At 41.9% G+C, this 18,037-nt stretch overlaps 1 protein-coding gene across 21 annotated transcripts in view; it reads right to left on the bottom strand.

Moving 5' to 3' along the window:
• The window catches only part of LOC147011455 (uncharacterized), a 461,606-nt gene that overhangs the window by 139,192 nt on the left and 304,377 nt on the right, over window positions 1-18,037 (bottom strand). For 7 of the 21 annotated variants that reach the window (XR_015051907.1, XR_015051920.1, XR_015051914.1 and 4 more), the window contains one exon: window positions 16,847-16,931. The gene's annotated coding sequence lies outside the window, so the exon portion shown is untranslated. The other 14 variants (XR_015051903.1, XR_015051906.1, XR_015051912.1 and 11 more) reach the window with 7 other exon arrangements.

Below are 18,037 nucleotides of genomic sequence, written 5' to 3'. Positions count from 1 at the left end.
GATGTTGTTGCAGCTGCGGTGAGTAAATGGACTTGGCGCGCATTGGGGTTAAAATCCGTCCCACGTAAACACTCAACTGCAAGCTGCAATATTATACCGACGGCTAATTGTAACAGATTATATATTTATTTTACATTCCCTCCGAGACAAATATTTCTTTCGGAATTCCTCGCACAGTCCGATTCCATAACACCCCACCCCTGCATCCTAAATTCCCACGCTTCCACCCCCCTCCCCGCTTTCTCACTCACGGCATCACGCAATGCACTCACCTTGCAACCACGGTGAGTAGCATGTCAATAACTATCAGAGCATATATGGACGTACATGACATCGGATAGACAGACACACGCACGCACGCACCCACACACATCAATATGTCAGTGTGTCAGTATGTCTTCTCCATTACTCCAAAACCATGAAACCCAGCACCCTGAAACTTTGCATGCACACTAAGGGAACTCCAAGGAAATGCAAGAGTGAAAGTTGGGTGTTTGGGTTACATAAAACACACCTTTTGAAGATAATTAATGGCTTTATTTAATTGTACACCACTCCTTCCCAATTCCATATCCAGTCGATGCATGACGTCATCACCGGGCGGCGAAGGAAGTGAGTACTCAATTTTTACTCCATTTGTTTTCTTTTTTGTTTGTCCAGGCAATATCTCAGCCATCCTTTGAGCGAGGAAGCTGAAATTTGGGGACAAAAGTGAAGATGTGCTTTAGCAGAAAGGTTTTTTTTTTTAAAATGAATCAATTAATTACTTAATTATTATCGATTTATTTATTCCTTAATTATTTTCTTTCTCGTCCTGGCAATATGTCAGGCACCTTTTGAATTAGGAAGCTGATATTTGGACATGACGGTTAACAAGTAATTTGGCAATAAAAGGGTATTTTTGATCTTTATTGAATCAATTAATCCATTAATAATTATAATTAATTTATCGATGAATTACTTAACTTTCAAAGAGTTACAGATTCGGATGAAACAGTGTTGATTTTGATATGCTATTCAGTAATTGATTGAGAAATCAATTATTTTACGATTATTATTTATTTTCTATGATGCAATTAATCAATGAATCAATCAATTGTTGTGCACCGCTCTACACCAAATCCCTCTCCGTATGCTGCATGGCGAGACTATCATTTGTACATATTTAACTCAGAAGTGCATCACTCCCTCCAAATTCCATCTCCACGTGTTGCACGGTGGAATCGCCAGGCGTCGAAGGCACCCTGACAATGTCGTGTGCTGGAGGATTTGTTATTTATTTATTTGGCATGGGGCGGTGCACTTCGAATGTACCTGTACTTGTAATATAATTTTATCAGGCACATCCTTGGTTACCGCTCTACATGGGGTCTGAAGGCATATCCTGGGTAACCTCGCTGGAATCTGAAGCCGCCATGTTTTTTTGGCCTGCTCAACCACACCTTGACTTGGAACAGGCCGCAACGCAACGCAACGGAATTTCTTAAAGAGAAAGTTTTTTTTTTCCACTTTCCTCACTCATGTTATTGAATGCCTGTTCATCATAGCTACAAATCGCTGGGTACATTGCAATGGTTATAAACGCCTTGAGACGCCAGCATTCATGACTTTATTTAATTTGTGTGATAACCTCGAGAATCTCTTAAACTAAGCTGAATTTCAAAATTTAAAATTCTTAACCGATTTCAGCAGCAGTTCAGACTGCTTTTTTCAAAAAAAAAAAGTTCAAAAAGTATTAATTTGTACAATTTGGTCGTTCGTCCATGCTTGTGGATATATAGCTCGTCCATCCACGCCAGCTAGTCCAGACTCATATGTATGTGTGTGTGTGTGTGTGTGATTATATATATATATATATATATATATATATATATATATATATATATATATAATGTATACATACAGTGTTTATAGAAAGTCCACACCCCCTTTCAAGATATCACCTTTTGTTGCCTTATAGCCTGAAATTAAATTGCATTAAATCAGACTTTTCCCACCTTTATTTACACTATTGCATGGCCGTACGTGCAAACGAAAGAAAATTTTTTTTTTCAAACCGCGTGCCACAAAGAAATACATAGGCCGTTCCTTCGCTCTCATGTGCATGCCCATATATATATATATATATATATATATATATATATATATATATATATATATATATATATATATATATATATATATATATATATATATATATATATATATATATATATATATATATATATATATATATATATATATATATATATATATATATATATATATATATATATATATATATATATATATATATATATATATGTACAAACAAGCCTGGTGTTGGCGCAGTGGTTAGGGCAGCGGCTTGGGATCCAATAGGTCCTGAGTTCAAGCCCCGTTGGACCACTGAATTAATACACCAGGGGGTTGACTCAGCCTGTCATCCTTCCGAGGTCGGCGAAATGAGTACCAGTATACTGGGCCGGTGTATACTCCGGTTAAAATAGGTGTACCATATCCCTGTGTCGTAAGAGGCGACCAGGGTTGCGTCAGGAAGGGCATCCGGCGTAAAACATGTGCCAAATCACTATGCGGATCAAACGGATGATCCGCTGTGCCGAACCCTATCGGGAGCAGCCGAAAGAAGAAGATATATATATATATATATATATATATATATATATATATATATATATATATATATATATATATATACACTTTAAAACCGCTTGCCAGAAACAACTACAGAGGCCATTCCTTCGCTCTCGCGTGCCCATACGTGCGTGGCCATACATGCAAAAAAAAAAAAGAACTTTCAAACAACTACACAGGCCGTTCCTTCGCTCTCGCAAACGACGACTGGATTAGGGCATTGTGTTTATCTATAAATGCGCATAAGAAATCGAGAAATTAGTAGAATACAGTAAGTCATCACTATCCAGAAGTAGTGAGTGCCCGTACGGAATGTTCACATCATTCCATGAATTATCGCTTTCATTGAAGTAACAACTGCTGTGATACTTACACACACAGAGTTAATTAAAATCCAAATTAAAATCAAGTTTACCTCCCTGTCTTTGCTAGCCATGACATTTGCTGCCATTGACCATTGCCACTCCTATGCCATGGTGAGGTGACAGGGTAGGATTTGTAGGAGACCTGAAAGTACAGTGTCATTAGGTATTCCATGTTCAAATTGTTTTAGTTTGAAAAGTTAAAAAAAAAAAATTGTGAAGCATACCACCAAATTGAGATGTATTTCGTTGGCAAGCATGTTGAGTAGAGCTGAATTCCTTAACACTTCCAAAGGCCACACCGTTTTGACAATTGGAAACAAAAAAAAAGTTGTGCACTTTTTTGATAAATTATTTTCAGAACAATTTTTCTTCAATAAATAAATTAATTAATTTGTCTCCATGTACACACCTTAATCTCATTAGCACCTCTTCATAAACAACATTGCTGAGGAAACAGCGCTTCTCCTTTGTTTCCTCGTCCAGGGCAAGAATGCGGAGGCTGCTAGATCTGCCAATGTTTTAATAAATTATTAGTTTTAATGGCAAATTATTCAATTGGTGCCAACGTATTTTGCCTTTTCGCAAGGAAAAACACAAAGAGAAGAGAAGAGAAAAAACCCATAATGGCGAACGTGGCTGAGGTTCTCTTCCCCATCGGCCACGCCTACGCAGCAATGTGTCCTGTCATTGGTTGGTAAATAAATGGCCATAACTTGGGAAGCACTTGTCCGATTAATATCAAACCTTGAAAAGGCACATCCTCAGGTCCCCAGCAATATACCTGGCAAATTTCAATTAGATCGGACCAGTGGTTGTCGAGAAACAGCGGTCACACACGGTCACACACGGTCACACACACACACACACACACACACACACACACACACACACACACACACACACACACACACACACACACACACACACACACACACACACACTGCTGGAATTACAGATAGATATTGTACTCCACAACTTCCGAATGAACCAAATTCTACAAATTTCAGAAAATTAATTTTAAATACAAAACTAGAATATCTTGGTTCGATAAGTGTCCACCACCCTCAGTTAATACTTGGTTGAAGCACCTTTGACAGCAATTACAGCTGTGAGTTTGTTGGTATAGGTCTCTTCCAACGTTGCACACCTTGATTGGACAATATTTGCCCATTGTTCTGAACAAAACTGTTAAAGCTCAGGCAAGTTGTGTGGGGAGCGTTGATGGACAGCAATCTTCAAGCCATGCCACAGATTTTCGATTGGATTTTGGTCGGGGCTCTGAGTGGGCCACTCAAGGACATTTATCTTTTTGTTCCTTTGCTACTCTAGTGTAGCTTTGGATGTGTACTTCGGGTCGTTGTCTTGCTGAAAGGTGAACTTCCATCCCAATTTCAGCTTTCTTGCAGAGGGCAGCAGGTTTTCCTCCAGGATTTTTCTCTATTTTGCTCCATCCATTTTCCCTTTTATCCAGCCAATTGTCCGAGTTCCTGCTGATGAGAAACATTCCCAAAACATCATGCTGCCAACATCATGCTTCACAGTAGGGATGGTGTTCTTTGGGTGATTTGCTGTGTTGGGTTTGTGCCAAACATAACATTTTGCATGTAAGCCAAAAAGTTCCATCTCGGTTTCGTGAGACCACAAACGTTTTGCCACATGGCATCAGAATCTCCAGAGGGGTGTTTTGCAGACCTCAAACGGGACTCAAGGTGGACTTTTTTTGAGTAATGGCTTCCTTCTTGCAACCCTACCATACAGGCCAGACTTATGGAGTGCTTGGAATCTTGTTGTCACATGCACACAGTGGTTAGTCTTTGCCAAAAAGGCCTGTAGCTCTTTCAAAGTTGTCATTGGCCTCTCTGATGAGTCTCGTCCTTGCTTGCTCATTCAGTTTGGAGGGACGGCCTGATCTAGGCAGGGTCTTGGTGGTACTGTACACCTTCCACTTCTTAATGATCGTCTTGACTGTGCTCCAAGGGATATTCAAGGCCTTTGAAATATTTTATATCCATCCCTTGATCTGTGCCTTTCTGCAACTTTATCTTGGATGTCTTTTGAAAAATCCTTGGGGCTCATGGTTGACTTTTTGCTGTGAAATGCATGACCCAGAAGAGGAAAACTATAGGGATAGCTGATTTTCTTCCCAAATTATCAGAATCACTACAGTTTAACACAGGGGAGGTCAATTAACTTGGTGTGTGATTTTGAAGGTGATTGGTTACACCTGAGCTAATTTACAATTGCTAGTATATAAGGGGGACGGGCAATTATCCAACCAAGATATTCTACGTTTGTATTTTAAATAAATTTTCTGAAGTTTATAGAATTTGTTTTTCATTTGGAAATTGTGGGTTACAATATGTAAATAAAGGTGGAAAAAGTCTGATTAAATGCAATTTAATTCCAGGCGAGAAGGCAACAAAAGGTGAATTTTTTGAAAGGGGGTGTAGACTTTCGATAAGCACTGTATATATGTATATATACACGACATGGCCAAAAGTATGTGGACACCTGCTCGTCCCACATCTCATTCCAAAATCCTGGGCATTAATCTGGAGTTTGTCCCCTTTTGCTGCTATAACAGCCTCCTCTCTTCTGGGAAGGCTTTCCACTAGATGTTGGAACATTGCTGTGTGAATTTGCTTCCATTCAACCACATGAGCACGAGTGAGGTCGGGCACTGATGTGGGCAAATCGATCTGGCTCGCAGTTGGCGTTCCAATTCATCCCAAAGGTGTCCAATGGGGTTGAGGTTTGGGCTCTGTGCAGGCCAGTCAAGTTCTTCCACACCGATCTCTGCAAACCATTTTTGCATGGACCTCACTTTGTGCATGGGGGCATTGACCTGCTGAAACAGGAAAGGGCCTTCCCCCAAACTGTTGCCACAAAGTTGGAAGCACAGAATCATCTAGAATGTCATTTTATGCAGTAGCATTAAGATTTCCCTTCGCTGGAACTAAGGGGCCTAGCACGAACCATGAAAAACAGCCCCAGACCATTATTCCTCCTCCACCAAACTATACAGTTGGCACTCTGCATTTGGGGAGGTAGCGTTCTCCTGGTATCTGCCAAACCCAGATTCGTCCATTGGACTGCCAGATGGTGAAGCGTGATTAATCACTCCAGAGAACGCGTTTCCACTGCTTCAGAGTCCAATGACAGTGAGCTTTACAACACTCCAGCTGACGCTTGGCATTGCACATGGTGATCTTAGGCTTGTGTGTGGCTGCTCGGCCATGGAAACCCATTTCATGAAGCTCTCGATGAACAGTGCTCGTGCTGATGTTGCTTCCAGAGGCAGTTTGGAGTGAGAGAAAAGGGTGGGGGATCGGAGGAAAAAATCATAGACAGATGAGGGGTGGAGGTGGGGTTAGCAAAGAGAGTGGTACGTGACGCTTCATGACACGAAAAAAACAAACGTGTCAGAACAGCTGTACACACAACAACACAACAGAGTTTGTAAAGTAATCCGCTGGCACATCTGCAAATACTTTGATATTCCAGTTCCAGAATTTTTTGGGGAAAATGAACCAAAAGTAATCACTGAAAACATTGAAGTAACTCTCATGTATGACCTTATGATCCCATCAGGCATGAACATCGAAAGCAAAGCATTGTGACCAGGTATCATACTTAGATGCAAAAAAGGAGAAGAAGGCATTGCTAATTGAGGTGTTAATACCGGTGATTTGGGACGAACGATGCAGAAATCAAGAAAATAACCAAATACCAAGACCTAAGCGTGAAGTGAAAAGATCCTAGAAGCTGAAGAATGCCAAAGTTGTACCAGTGATGACAAAGAATGTCATGGGAATGATGAAGAAGAAACTCACAGATATATTAAAAAAAACCATCCCTGGGAATATTATTACAAAAGAACTGTAATTGGAAGCCGTCTGGGGTAAGTGATGATTCCGAAGAGAGACCTCGGCACGAAACTTTGAGAACAGAAAACTTCACAGCTTGGTCCATGGATCGTGACCCCTTACCAAAATGAAGGTGGATACTTTGAGCCCACCATGGGAGGACTCCATTCCACGTTCTGAAACCCGAGATGTAGACACACACACACACACACACACACACACACACACACACACACACACACACACACACACACACACACACACACACACACACACACACACACACACACACACACACACACACACACACACACTTTGAGACCTGATACGTCTCTGTTTCACCGACTGAAACCCTCCCACATGTGGAGATAGCAGGCAACAGCAGCAACTTGCACGTACACACGCACACTGCCTTTTATTGGTTTATATATATATATATATATATATATATATATATATATATATATATATATATATATATATATATATATATATATATATATATATATATATAGTATATATGTATATATGCTTATAATGGAGAACCTTAACCTTATTATTGAGTGACAGAGCTTTGGGGTGTTCATGACAAGTGGAGAAACATTTTGAGGCTCGAAGCAGTCCTATAGGACTGATCACCTCTCTGCGTCGCAGGATATCCGACTGCAGGTGCCATGTCATTCAGGGTGCCGATGATAACACCTCTTGATCGTGAGAGACATTGTGAGATGTTTAACGTTCACCATCGACCAACGTTGGTAGACAGTTCCTCCGGCTCGACGTCATTCTAGTTCACACAAGGGTGAGAGTTTATAGCTGGGTCGGGATTCGAATTCAGACGAGACAGCTCAAATAGGAGTGTACATACCTCTCCTGGGATATCCTCCCAGTTCATATACTTACATTTAGTGCAAAATAGTCGTTCGATTGTCAGATGTTTGTTGCACAAGTCGATTTTAAACATGCAAAACACCTTGATAGTGCGTCCACTTACTAGTCTCCTCCTGGTTTCACCAGAGAGGACTTCAGTCTATCGGTTTGCTGTCCGTCCATCCATCCACCTGTGGTTTTTCAGAATTTTTTTCCCCATACCCTTTAACATTTTCAACTGAAACTTGGTACATGCCTTTATGATGATAATGTACAGAACAAGTGCGAGTTTCAGAGCGTTTCGTCAATTTTTCACAGTTATGCCCTTTTTAAACTTACAAGATATCACATTGGTTAGGGACATGTATTGCAAAGCAATTCTCGCTCTTGTTGCGATTACCACCCATACAAGATTATCTGTTGTGGGAACTGATGACGTCATCACGCACGACCCCAATCATTCTTTCGAGGGACACAAAGAGGCAGACTTATCTCGAAGAGAAAACTCTCCATCGATTAGCAAAGACACGACCAGTAATAATGGGAGATGTAGTGCCTGGCTGTGAGCGTGGCGACGCGAGGTCTGCACATCCCGAATCCCAGAGCCAGGTGGGGGAGATCTGGTGTTGTTTGCTCTCTCACTACAACCCATTGTTTCAGACATGGCCAGATAAGGGACCACATTATATGAGAGACGGGTCGCTGTGCTATCGCTCACGGAACGTTAAACGGAATGGCTTCCTGGGGCGATGGCATTTCAGCGAAAGGGGATAAAAAGGGAATGACAAAAGCGGAATTTTACAACCACGAAAACGGAAACCTTTCAAATATTCAACATTGATCTCAGGGTTCATAGTGGAGTGTGTGCAAATCACAAGCAGGACAAGGACATTCAGAGATATCAATTACAAGGACAATGTGAGATATCAATGTACTTTTACACGAATTAAAGGACAGAGATAGCAATGTACTTTTATATTAATTACAAGGACATTGTGAGATATCAATGTACTTCCACTCGAATTGCAAGGACATTAGGAGATATCAATGTCCTTAAATATTAATTACAAGGACATTAGGAGGAAACAATGTACTTTTACATGAATTACCAGGACATTGTGAGAAATCAATGTACTTTTACACGAATTACAAGGACATTTGGAGATATCAATGCACTTTTGCACGAAGTACAATGACATTGTGAGATATCGATGTACTTTTACTCGAATTACAAGGACATTCGGAGATACCAATGTACTTTAATATTAATTACAAGGACAGTCGGAGAAAATAATGTACTTTTACATGAATTACAATGCCATTGTGAGATATCAATGTACTTTTAGTCGAATTTCAAGGACATTAGGAGATATCAATGTACTTTCATGTTAATTACAAGACGTCACTGTACTTTTGCATGAATGACGCGGACATTAGACGATGCACAAACACATGGTATATCACATAACCTGGAGCATGTGCGAGGGGTTCAGATGGGAATGCTATCAGACCAAACGTAGGTTTTTCTCTTTTGATGCGAGAGAGAGGAAGATATGTTGTCCGACTAACGTCCACGCAAAAGGGGATACAGTGAGCAACGGGTGGATTTGTAAAAGCTCACATCAACAAGAAGACTTGCATGGGCTTTGTTTGCAGATGAAAAGCTTGATTAAATTATTGCAACGAGTTTATTTTGAACCAGGTAAACGCAATGCCGGTGTAAGTCCCACTTCATGCCGTTTCACCCAAGTTTTGGACACCAGTGACGTCATCATATTGTGATGCCTTCACGGTTACTTCTTTCATTCCCCACGGTGTTTACCCTCTCTCCTGTATTTCCCGACGAGTGCGATGGTTCATCCATTGCATTGGACCTAGTTCGAATGACCGACTGATCTTAGGACCATTCACTTGAGTCTGGACCCACCCCAGCGTGTTCTTTGCATGTCTTTGTGCAGTCATGCCGTGTTGAACACGAGCTGCCCGCATTGCCGCAGGAAAGGAAAGGCGGGAAAACCCACGTGCTTGAGTGGGTTCCGGCCAACATTCGCTCGGTTTCAAGTGTTGGACAAAGACAAATAACACTTTCCAAGCCTCCTGTCGCCTGCTCCACTTTCCATCTTCCACCCACTTATTTCCTTTTACTCCTCGCCCAATGTTCCCTACTCCACAATTTGGTTGAGATCTAGATCTTTACCAACCACCTCCCCATGCCACCCTGTCTGCCTACAAGTCCTTAATCCTGAAAATATTTATCCTCAAGTGGACTCGTCATTTAAGATTTTTAAATCCAATATCTACAGTTTGTTCTAACCACTGACTGACATCAATGCCAATACATCGGAGGGGAAAAAAATCACAGAATCGTCGCAATGCTTCCGTGAATGAAAATATAAATAAATGAAAATAAATACATGAAAAAAAAACTAGAGGGGGAGCACTCGGTAGAGTGCAAAACCTCCGCCGCCAATACTGCTGGGTCACTTGAGTGAACCTGATATCCTATTCATTGTAGGTCAAAACGGATCAGACTCGACTGAACCACGATTGAATAAACTAAACGAGATCGACGCGCATGTAGAAATGCCAAATATATAAAAAAATAAAAAAAATCGAAATTTTTTTGAAAAAAAAAGTTGCAAAATTTGTTTTTTATTTTGGACCAATTCCAAAATCTAATGGCATGATCCTTGGACCATACCTAACCCCCCCACCAAGTTTCGTCGAAATCCATCCAGGAATTTTTCCGTAATACTTCACAAACAAACAAACAAACAGACAGGGGTGAAAACAGTAACCTCCGTCCATCAATAAACATGTAAATATAAAATATATTGGAGTACGGCAGTCCTCCATAAAGAGGGTTAACTAAATGCAGGTGAGTGACCCAAGACAATGGGGAAGCACAGTTCTTTCATGCTTACAGTGTGTAAGGTTACCGTATATTATATATATATATATATATATATATATATATATATATATGTATTTTGTTGCGGTTCTCGGAACGGCATGCATACACACACCAGATTGGTGGCCCAAGACAGTTATTCCATGATTATACGTGTAGATAGTCCCCTTCCTTTTGTTTAGCGGCACAACAAGGGAGTGCGTTGCGATAATCTAATAGCTCGGGTTGCTTAAATAATTTTCTCCTTCATTTCATCCCTACTCTTCTTCTTTTATGATTATTCCTGAGGTAAATCAGCCATGTGCGCCTTCGCTGTAAGGTGGGGCCTCGTGGAGGCCAGCGCGTGCAGAGCCGCGGTGGGGAAACTGCAGAGCCGAGTCGTGTGGTGTGCTTGTTGGTGCGGGATTATTGACTCGAGCTTCCGATGATCTGGTGAGAATTGCCGGTTGCATTAAAAAGGCATGCCAATAAATACCTCTTAAGAGGCTGCATGAATGGTGTTTTTCACAGCACGGGAAACACAGCCAGCACGGCGCCCACGCTGCACGAAACGCGTACGGAGGCCGATAAAGCCGACTCCACGCCATGTTGGGCAGGATACAAGTGTGCGGGTGAAAGCGGCTCGTTCCTTTTCAACCTCAATATCGGACACATATTGGTGTTCGCCCAACACACACGCTAGCGGAGTCGTGTGAACGCGAGCGCTGGCCACGTGCGTAATGGTGGAACCACGCGCACTGTATGGAATGTGCTCGAAAGCAGACACGTACGCCGCTCGTGAGACGTGCACGGATTTATCTATGATGATGTACCTTCGGTCCTCGCTGGCAGCAGTGGATTCTCCATGGATGGTGGATGTCTTCTCGTCTCTACGGCCAGCGAAGCTGCGATCGAGCCAGGGAATGTACAGTGCGGGCCACGTTGGCGCACGCGGAACGAGCGTGTTGATCGATGCTGGTCGAACGCCCGAGCAGGCATGCGGGACCCTTGACCGGTCATGGCCCGGGGGTTTTTGCAGGATGATTCGCGTGCCAATTTCGGTGTGGGCGATTCATGTCATGTCGTGGGGTCGGAGCGAGGTGTGTTCGCTGTCTGGGATGGCCTTGCCCGAACCAAAGTGAGGCGGTTTCCGGCCCAAGCTGGCGGGCTATGTGAGGGGTCGGGCCATTCGGAGCGCCCGATTCACGTGGTGATGTTACAATTCGGGGTGGCCCTCCCCCCCCCCCCAAGCTGCAAATCCTTTCAAGGTCGGAGAAGTTCCTCAGTCTCTCTCTTGCTTTTTGAGCTTCTCCGCCTCTCTCTCTCACCGTGCTTCGACCCACTTCCTGCTGCCTGGACTCCACCTCCTCGTCTCCGCCCACACCACTTCGACTCCAACCCCCTCCTACTCCACCCTCGCACTCTGGACTCCGCCCCCTTCTCGACTCAAGCTCATCCTTTACGGTGCCCAATTCCTGGTTCTAAACTCCCTCTTCATTGGGTTTTCTGTGTCTGTGTGTGTGTATGTGTGTGTCCTGGCACCTGTCTGCTTAAGTAAGACCGCAGAAGATCGTTATTGTTATTATTTTCGCGTTAAGTCTGCTCTGTGTCCCCTTTTGTAAGTTGATTGTAAATAAATCATTATTAGGAATGTTCCCTGCTCGTTTTTGTCTTTTCTTCCATTGATCCAGCATGGTCCGAATCCTAGTTTAGCCGGGACTTTATTCCCAACGATCCGTTCCTTTTAGCCGGTACGTCCTTGGCAGTGTCGCTCGGCTGCATCCGATCCGGTAGAGTCATCCGGTCCGGTAGAGTGATCCGGTTTGGACAAGGTGTACTGAGGACGTGTTCCCCGGTAATTAAACCAAGTGATTAATTATGTAACCCGATTAAGCCATAGACTGGAGGACCCTACGCCACGCTGTTGAGTTATTGGCATCCACGGTCGGTTAAGTGACCTGCCGCGTCATGGAATTATCCGCGTGCGACAGCCTACAATTCCGGGGAGTCTGGTGGGAACCGACATAGCTTCCCCCACCTCGTGGTCTTCTCACCCGACCCCCCAGCCCGCAACAATATATATATATATATTTTCACACACACACACACACACACACACACACACACACACACACACACACACACACACACACACACACACACACACACACACACACACACACACACACACACACACACACACACTGCAGCTCCAGTACAACACGATCGGTTAAAACGCAAGGCTGCCATGGATCCCAAAATTTTTTGGGGGGTGATTTTTTTGGTGTGTATTTGATGTGATTTTTATATAAAATTTTATATGTCAGCAGTTACAGTTCTTTTGTGTCAAGTTAAGTTGCAGTTCTTAAATTTCATGTTATGCATGCATTTATGTTCCATGTTGACATGTTCTCGTTCTTTGTTCTTTCAAAAATTCTGTTTGGATTACTGTTCTATGTTCTATTCACTTTGTAAATGTATTTTTCTATGTTTTAGATTTTTTATACCACTTCTATCTTTTTATAATTAAATAAACAAAACAAAAAAAAACTGATGAGTTTTGTACGATCGGTAATTATCGATCTGCCCAAATGCAATTTTCACGATCACGTAAAATTTACAAGTGCCGCCCGTTTCCTAGAAAAAAAAACATCTTCTACTTTCATTTTAATTGAATCCAATTTTTCACCAAAATAAAAAATCACTTGTTGCTGCGATTTTGGCATCAAAATAACATCCATATCAAGAAAGTAAATGATTGAAACTCCAGTGAATATTTACATCATCGACTTTAACATAAACATCCTCTAGTTGAAATGCATTGTGTTTTCGCGACTCCATCGGCCTTCCGCGAAAGACTTCAGGGTCGACTATATGCGGCTGACGGAAGTTCCGCGACCCTATTAGATCGCGATGTCGATCCTTGGACCCTGAACATCGCATTATAATGGAGTTGCAATGTGTATACATGCATATATATATATATATATATATATATATATATATATATATATATATATATATATATATATATATATATATATATATATATATATATTGGAGTACGGTAGCCCTCCATATAGAGGGATAATACTTGAAAAAAAATAGCCGCCCATTCAAATGTGTACACAATAATACACTCATAAACTCCTATAGAGTGAAGTCATAAGCATTTAAAAGCCATAACATTTATTCTCAAACGTTTTCTGAATGACCAAGACTTAAGAAGATGTCAACATTAATCACCAAAGTACTGCATCGAGAGATCGTGAAATCGCCAATTTGTACTTCTTCTTTTCTCCTTGTGGTTCTTCTCCTCTCAAAACAATGTAAAACTGTAGCCCGATCTACCTCAATAACTGCTGAAGTCATGATGGCGATTCCAATGCGAGGAAGTTACTTTGTTTCTGGGCGAGTGCACGTAACCCAACATTTAAAAACATATTAAACATTAATAGTTTTATTAGGAAAATAAATCGAATGGAAATGTGGACTTAACTAAACCAGTCCAGGATTATGAGGGGGGGGGGGGGATGGATAGTAGTCTGAACCATTCCAAAAACAATACATATCCAAACAATCACCAAAATCAACTGAAACAAGTAGTAAACCAATTTAACAACATAGATGGATTTAATCTATCCCAAAACATCAAAATATATAAAACATTAAGCATTTACTATTTTTAAAATGATAATCGCATTGACATTTCCTGATTTCCACACAATGGACTGCACCAAAAGCAAGGATTGATTGGGGGGGGGGGGGGTAGAACATACCATAAGCTGAATTTGATAACAGATGGAATAGATCCATTCCAAAACAACAAAATACTGTATATAAGACATGAAGCATTTTATTACTTCCAAAAAATTGCAGAAACAAGAAAAAAAAAACATTTTAAAGAAAAATGTAAAAATATAAAGGGATGAAATCTCAAAAAAAAACAACCAAAAACAAGGTAGGAATGCCACCACATTACGATGCCACAATACATCACCACAATCCTCTTATTGATTGCCACCATGACATCTTTTGACAGTGTTCCATCACAATCCCACAACAAAAGTAAAATGTCATGATGGTATAATCCACAAGAGGATTGTGGTGACGTATTGTGGCATCATAATGTGGTGTCATTCTTCATTGTTATTCTTCTTCTTCATCCATCACAATACCACAACAAAAGTAAAATGCCAAAAGATTTTGTGAGGCTAAACCAGAAGAGGATTGTGGTTTGGTATTGTGACATGGTAAAGTGGTGTCATTCCTTCATTGTTTTTTTTGAGATTTCGTCCCTCTGTTTTTACTTCTTTTTTTTTTAATGTTTTTTTCTTGTGTGTGTGTGTGTGTGTGTGTGTGTGTGTGTGTGTGTGTGTGTGTGTGTGTGTGTGTGTGTGTGTGTGTGTGTGTGTATGTATATATTATACATACACATGTTGTTTTCGTCCAACATGGAGATGCTTAAGTTGTATTGGTGAAGTTGTTTGGTTCTTCCAAGAGAACAGGAAAGAAATGCATGGTGTGGGCCCTGCTATGCCTGTAGGCCTCGTTCTAACCCTGAGATATACTATAATGGTGGAGTCATCGCTCATCGGTACCAATATTCAGGTTATTTAGTTTAGTTACACCGACAGCCTCATGGGGAATCTTCTTCCTCCTCCATTCCTTTGCTCCAGAACTTGACTCGCCGGTAACGGTTTGTCAAAGTGAGAAAAAGTACACGAGGAATGCAAGAGGCCCCCCCCCCCAAAACTCGTTTGCGGTCATATTCATTGCTCAGACAAGCACGTGCAGTTTTCACACAACATCCACCCCAGGCTCATCAACCCCCCCTTTATCCCCACAAGGCCCCATCTCCCAGAAGCCCCCCTCACCCACCCCAATTATGCTGACGCGAGCATCCTCGACATTTAAAAGGTGCTCAGATTACACGTTGTAAATGCAAAAAAGATCATTTCGTTGTTGAAACAATGCACAGAGAGGACGACAAAGGGAACAATCAGGACAAAAGAAAACCTTGAAAGCACATGCGTGGGGGCACAGACAAGGAAAAAAAAGGATGCTTTGTATTCCAGGTCAAAATTCCTGCCCTTTTCAATAACCCACACATCATTTGATAGGAACACGATCCCAGCTGCGATGGGCTGTTCGAAGAAGGTAAATATATCGACAAAGAAATCACATAACGGACACAATGGAACTGTCAAAGATTCAAATTCACTCACACACGTGCTGCCAAGTTCGAAGGACGGCGGTCAAGTGATGAACGTTGACCTGCTTGGTGTTCCCAGTGGATTTCCTGGCTCATGATGCAGGGATGCCGGGTTCAAATCCCGCATACCATGATACGCGTTTGTCCATCTCATCGTCCACTATGGTCTCCTCGTTTAGTCAATGCACGAGTACACTGATGTTTATGGCAAATTTATATACGGTATTAATAAAAGACTTGCACAACAAACCTCTGAAAAAGTAACACCCTTTGAGGTGAAATACATTTTCGCTATAATATTGACGATAAAGATCACCGCTGACGTCATGCACCTCCATATCTGCAGTCAAAGTTACACAAGGAATTTTTATGCAAGAGGCCATTTGGCCCATCAAGCCTGCTCTATAGCAACACCACATGAATGAAACATATCAGTTTGTCGACTTGAATTCACAGGGGGTAAGGAGGGGGCACAGTCACGTGGCATTGAGACACAATATCCGGCAGGGTGGGTCAACAAAACCGTTGACTGTTGCGGTCGTTTTGAGGTAACACGCCAGATTCGAACCAGGTGACTGTGACAAGTCTGACGGTTGTATCTATATAAACAATCGGTGTCACGTGCTGTAATTTAATCAGGCTGAGCAAACCTTAAGGCATGTGATGCGGTCTTCTAAGTGGTGTGGAAACCACAACCAATCATTTCCCTTAATGGGTCATTAGAACCACCAAAGGAGGCTGCCACCACAGCCAGAAATCACCCTGAGACCAGGTATATTCATTAAAGAACACAAAATAATGGCATGGTGGGAAGGAAACAAATCAAGCAATACAGAGCAAATAAAGGAGTTAACCAACAATCTCCTTAACCCACGACGGAATACACACTCCACGGTACCAACAAATGATAGGGATCTTTAAATAGCCTAGGCCTGAAGGCTCCAGACACACCAGGAGAGATAGACAGAATGGGTACAGACAGGATTGAAAAGAGTTTGGGCCAAACCTGGAAGAGCTGGTGGAGAGGAGCCGGGCCGCGTCCGGGAATCGGGCCTGTCCGTAGCTGTAAATGGGCTCTCTGGTCCCGCTCACTGCAACACATTGGAAGAGAGGCGTGGCCGCAGGGCCGGATTTACTTGCTTGTGGGCCCTAGGCCAAACCTTATCAGTGCCCCCCCCCAAAAAAAAATCAAATATATATATATATAGTAATATTGTATTGTAAAAAAAAAAGAATTACAACATAATGTAACATCAATAATTTTTAATCAAATTAGTTCCATATCAAGTACATCAAAGTAAATCAAGTTCCATATCATGTACATCTTACACATAGGAATAATGGGAAAATACAATGAAACTGAAGCATAATAAATTTTGCAAGCACAACTATGTGAAGTTCAAAATGACATTTTCCTGCTTTTTTCGAGGGCAAATTTGTCAATGATACTGTTTGTGTCAAGGGATTGTAGGAGGTCAGATAATAAATCAGGTAAGCATAAAGTAATAATAAATTAGTTGAAGTCTAGTATAAGAGATACCAACATCACAAAATAAGAACACAAAAACACACGTAATATAACGATGAAGCCCCCTAAATACAACACGTAATGTATATAATCTACAGATAGATAGATAGATAGATAGATAGATAGTGGGAAACGGGCGTTTAAAAATGTAGTTATATTTTTCGTTACCTTATTTTATTTTATTCATTTTACTATAGGGTCTACTAGCCCACTCCTTGGCCGATCAGAGAACCCACAAGTCCCCGGTGGGCCCCCAGTTACTGGTGGGCCCTAGGCCAATGGCCTATGTTGCCTATTGGAAAATCTGGCCCTGCGTGGCCGTTTGGGTGGGGGCATGGCTAACCTCAGCACGAGGAGTTCTGAAGAGCAGCCTTCCATGCTGAGCTCTGCAGCTTCTCCTCCAACTTCCTTCATCGCCACCACCTTTGTCAACTCAGGTCCGTGCATCGATTACCCACCATGCCCCTCCTGCTCCCTCACCATTGGGCACACATCAGTTTGGTGGGTGGAACAACACCGCCATGAACTGCTCAGGAGTAAGTTGTGGCGGTCACAATGCTTGTTTGGGTTTGTTGCCGAAAATTGTGCGGCAAGATGTCGAACTCGACAAATCGGGGGACAATGTCTGTCTATATTTAGGGGAACGATGTCTAACTAGACATATAGGGG

Source organism: Eptatretus burgeri, chromosome 15 (genome assembly GCF_056783735.1).
Source record: "Eptatretus burgeri isolate ZD-2024b chromosome 15, Ebu_testis_v1, whole genome shotgun sequence".
NCBI lineage: Eukaryota > Metazoa > Chordata > Myxini > Myxiniformes > Myxinidae > Eptatretus > Eptatretus burgeri.
Note: the sequence above shows the minus strand (reverse complement) of the source record. Positions and strands in the feature narration are given on the sequence as shown.